Here is a 5,482-nt window from a genome sequence, read left to right as displayed (position 1 = left end):
ATTAAAATAACTTTAAAACGTAAGGATATTGCATTTTTTGCGATTAATTTTTTAGCTTTACCTCAATATTGTAATGTACCGTCTGAATGATTTTAAGATGCAAGGCAACTTGTAACTTGAAAATTCAACGAGACTAGATTATCTTAGAATTGTATTTAATTGACCTGAAAATGTTTTATGGAAAATTTTAAGATAAAGAGGACATGTGTGTAAAGGGAGTGAATGATGACTGTACGAGTAATAGAGACGAATGGAAATACTAATATTATAAAGCTGAAGAGTCTGTTTGTTTGTTTTAGCCCATTTATCAAGGAAGGCTATAGGCTATATATTATACCCGTATTCCTACGGGAACGGGAACCACGCGAGTGAAACCGCGCAGCGTCAGCTAGTATTGACATATTTTGCCGACCCCACTTATTTGGGTTATGAGAAAGTATATTATTATTCCGTTTCTGCACCAAAATGATATTTCATTGGGTAAATTAAGTCTATGGACTAGATAATATTTAATTTAAATTATTTAATTAATTTAACTTTAAAATTAAGTACCTCGTATTATATTTATAACTGAAAAGGTTCTTTTACTAGAGTCCTTTGATACTACTTGAGCCGTTTCGTACGAAGAAAGAAAGTAAGAAAGATCTTTATTTTTAAGTAATGCCACATATCTGACAAAGTCACTAACTTCTCTAAGGTAACCAAGGGTTCACGTGGACGAAGTTGCCGGCGTCTGAAAGTATATGACTAAAGTACATCATCATCATCATCATTGGGTTCCTTCATCCAAATGAATTTTGGCGGTCATGTGTAAAAAAATCTTCGTCTTTCGCAAATGTTTCAAGCTGTGTATACCTAGGTTAACTTGGTCCACTCTTTGACATCAACTATCCACTGTTCTTGCTGTCTTCCTAACGTTTTCCGGGTAAGATACCCGGAAAACGTTAGGAAGACACCTTCTAGGATCAACCTAGGAAACTCATAGAGGGATCCCCTTACCAGATGCCTGAAAAATGCGATTTTCCTCCTCATAATGATTGTCTGTGACAGTAGCTTGTTGGCTCTTATTAAAACTTCGAGACGAAGTGTTGTTTCCAGGGAATTTTGAACAGTTTCCTTAATCCCTCACATCTCAAAGGCTTGCAACCGTCGACTCACTCTTTTTTCAAGACCCATGTCTCGCAACCATATAAAAGGGTGGAACAAACATTACACTTTAAACATAAACTCAATACCAGCTTGTCAGCTCGCTCCGTTAAAGATTTACACACAAAGTAACACTCATTGTATTTTGTGTCAACATTGTTTGCTTAACTGTTGCTCAAATCATAGTTCTCAGTCTTCTATCTCAGACCGAGGCCTCATATTAGGTTGACTAAAACTAAGTCAGCCTCTGGTCCTTCCATCCAGTAGCGTGCATAAGGTTGTAAACTATGGTAGGCATATTCGTAAAAAATGTACAAAATGGGAGCTTCCTGCTCCAATTCAGTTTCGTAGTTCGTCGTGGGAAGTGGTCCAATCTATACATGGACGGTTCTTCACATGAATGTTATTATGATAAAACGGTCAAGTGCGTGTCGGGCCCGTACAGTGTAGGGTTCCATAGATTAACTCTTTTTTATTTTTAAAACATCCTGACTTTGCATGTGGGGAAGGAATCTCTAAATTTGTTTTTTTTTTATTTTTTCATTTTACCATCATATTTTAATGACTCGATAAATTCAATTAGATTCCCAGAATTTAGGATTTCAAAATTTACTCAAGTCAAAACTGTCTGGTAGACATCAGCCATGGCTTAACCGGCAAAGATGTACCTGTATCATCTTGACTTAATCATCATCTAACATCAGGTGATATTGCTATCAAAGGCTAACTTATCATTGAATGATAATAAAAAAATTGTGCGTGAAGACATGCTGTACAAAGCATGCAATGGCAAAGCTATTCCACTTCTAAGATGAGATGATTTCTGGTAAACACCGATGTCAACAATATAACCAAGTAGAAAGTTATAATAAATTGAACGGTTAATACGCCATACTTCAGCGAGCCATTTTAAGTTTTACCTTCAAAGGTGAACGGCTTAACTTAGATGTGGCAATGCAATGCAATACAGTATAATATATTTCTAACAAATTGTAAAAGGTAATGTGAAAATAAGTAAAAAACATATCCGCTGTAGCTTGCACTTAGCGTGGTTACATCTGCAAGTCAATTAGTTTTTTTTTTCGTTGACAGGTTTGCGATTGACCAATCATCATCATCATAATTATCAGTCGAAGGACGTCCACTGCTGGATATAGGACTCTTGCATGGACTTCCAAGCACAACGGTATCGAGCCGCCTGCATCCAGCGGCTCCCTGTTTTGCTCAACGGCGGATTGACCAATATTTTGGTTTAATTGCCTGATGAAGTTGTTAGTTTGTTAAGAAAAGCATAATACAGAAGAATTCATTGTCAGGGTGACATGAATGTCATTTAGACTGTACGCTCTCGACGTGCTAACAAATAATCAGGCAAATCGATAATCATTAGAAGCTGGACCTCGAAGAGTACTAACACTAGACATGACTTATCTAATGGATAATTTTAATCCAGTATGTTAGTCGATTCACCTTTATTCCCGAAACTACATAGATCATTACGCTTGCATTACTTAGAGCATCAATAATGGTTGGTCTGTTTATTTAAATTTTGATTAATTTCTTTTTCTATACTAAAAATTAATAATAATTAATGATTATTATAGCAGATAGGATAGCCCAGTGGATATATGACCTCTGCCTTCGGTTCGGAGGGCGTAGGTTCGAATCCGGTCTGGAGCATGCACCTACAACTTTTCCGTTATGTGCAGTCTATGATTATATATCACGTGTCTCAAAACGGTGAAAGAAAAACATCGTGAGAATTTTCTTTATACTCTTGCGTGTGTGAAGTCTGCCAATCCGCATTTGGATAAGATCTAACCGCTCTCATTCTGAGAGGAGACAAGTGCTCAATAGTGAGCCGAATATGGGTTGTAAATGATGAAATGTTTATTATAATAGAAAAAATCTTTTTTTTTTAATTTAATTAAAAAATAAATAGGCTGTATACTCACTACTATGGCCGAACCGAACTTCGTCTGAACTGATTCACTCAAGCCAAGACACTCTTCCAGAACGGTCCTATAAGCCGAGGTCCGAGTCTCACAGGACATGCTGCCGAAACTCCGGTGACGCCGCAGTGGTTCCGTAGCCTACGGCACTTTCACAAAAAAAAAAATCTTTTTCCCGTAAAGTAAAAATGCTATTCTATCTTTGAGCTAGAAAATAAAGAAAATATAAATGTAACTGTTATTTAGTCGTAATTTACCCAAACTCTTTCTAACAAAGCACCAAGGTCGCAATCTTTCACATACGCGTGATAACTCAGCGTGACATTAGAAGCGCTTTCACAACAGAAGCGATAATATTTGGAGGCCTTGACGCTCCAGCCAAGGCTACGAGATCTTACGACATAACGCGTGCCTAACTTCACACTGTTTATTTGATTGTCATGCACCCTCACACTAATTTATTATTTTCATTTTAATTGTGACGGCCTCCGTGGCGCAGTGGTATGCGCGGTGGACTTACAAATCGGAGTTCCTGGGTTCGATTCCCGGCTGCGCCGATTGAGGTTTTCTTAATTGGTCCAGGTCTAGCTATAGGCGTCCAATAGTTACTCGAGACAAGAGAATAATTCTCTCATATTTCGTAAGGGTGGCCGCTCACTGACAACTTTTAGTTGGCCGATAGTTGGACCACTTTTTAATTGTGCGTGATTTAGTTGGACGATTTAGTTGGACAGATGTGCGGGCTGTCATACATCGCTATACCTGTTCTATAATCGGCCGACTAAGTAGGCCAACTAAAAGTTGTAAGTGAGCGGGGGCTCTAAGGGATATTTTTGTTTTTATGTAATGTAGCCTTTAACTTTCTTAGTTAAAAAGTCTATTCAACACTGAAAGATTTTTTCAGTTCAAACCAATGATTCCTATTATTAGCGTGTTCGAACAACTAATAAACCGACAATAATTAAATTATTAATTTATTTCGCAATTCCGAAGTTTCAAATAAATATACGGGGTTAACGTGGAAACTGGATGGGTAATGATGTCTAGCCAATTAAATTTCTGAGTTAAGACAGAAGTATAGATATTCTTAATCTTTTTGATGATGTCTTTTATGGATTTGCAATTAATTGTGTTAAGGAAATCGATAATCAACTTTATTTCAATGGTATAAAGGCTCAAAATGGATATATTTAAATGCCTGTAGTATTCGTATACACTTCTTGGGCAATATAAATTTCAGTATAAAGGTGAATGTGACTACGACATCGGTACGACTCAAAAGAGTATGGATTAAATAGTAGCAACATTCCAAGTGTTGAAATTATTTGACTGTAGTCCAAAACGGTTAATGTCTATTACAGACTAGCTGTCGCCGCACGGTTTCACCCGCGTCGTTCCCGTTCCCGTAAGAATACGGGGATAATATATAGCCTATAGCCTTTCTCGATAAATGGGCTATCTAACACTGAAAGAATTTTTTAAATCGGACCAGTAGTTCCTGAGATTAGCGCGTTCAATCAAACAAACAAACAAACAAACAAACAAACAAACAAACAAACAAACAAACAAACAAACAAACTCTTCAGCTTTATAATATTAGTATAGATATAAATTTGATGATGATTGTACAAATGTTATTGAACTTTTATGCAACTTTTATAAAGTGGCTAAAACTTCATAGATGAAAAAAATCCTTGTAACGTAGTTAGTTGCCGGTATAAATAAATTCGAACGTGAATTTGCTGGTCTATTCACTAATTTGGCCTTTATTACCAACCCATTAAAATATCAAATAAAAACTGTGAAAATATGTCATCTACCTACTATATGATAGCCACGAAGGGTTGTCTATAGGCACTGGGTCACATTTGTAACATTGAATCTCAATTTTGTGTATTCCAACTATTAGTTTATTTTATTATTACTAATTTAGCCTGCTGTTGCCTGATCATTTATAAATAAATGATATATTATGAATAATTTAATGATAAAGGCGTTAAAATTTCATTCATAATAATTTAAGAATCTACATTCATCATTAACAACCCCATAATCAGCTAACTGTTGAACACGAGACTCTTTTTGGGGATGCACTTCACTAGGCGACATAGTTAGGTATTATAAAAATATAGTACCGAATTGTGTTCCTAATGTGCATAATTGTAATATAATAAAATTAATTAGCATAATAATAAACTCGCCATCCTCATAAAATGGTCGAATTTATGAGGATGGGTAATTTTGTACCTTAAAAACGGTAACACTTTTTGTTTTGTACAATAAAAAAAACAATAATAATATTCGTATAATAGATTAATGAAATCAGCTGACCGGTAGCGAGTTCAATGACCGCTACGCCGCACATGCTACTGTTTAGTTTGTAA

The 5,482-nt window shown here is 36.0% G+C and overlaps 1 protein-coding gene across 1 annotated transcript in view; it reads left to right on the top strand.

The window, feature by feature from the left end:
• Positions 1–5,482, top strand: part of LOC112044101 (elongation of very long chain fatty acids protein 7) — a 90,198-nt gene that overhangs the window by 5,334 nt on the left and 79,382 nt on the right. The gene's annotated exons all lie outside the window — the stretch shown is intronic.

Source organism: Bicyclus anynana, chromosome 7 (genome assembly GCF_947172395.1).
Source record: "Bicyclus anynana chromosome 7, ilBicAnyn1.1, whole genome shotgun sequence".
Taxonomy (NCBI): domain Eukaryota; kingdom Metazoa; phylum Arthropoda; class Insecta; order Lepidoptera; family Nymphalidae; genus Bicyclus; species Bicyclus anynana.
The sequence above is the reverse complement of the archived record's forward strand: the minus strand, read 5'-3'. Positions and strand labels throughout refer to the sequence as shown.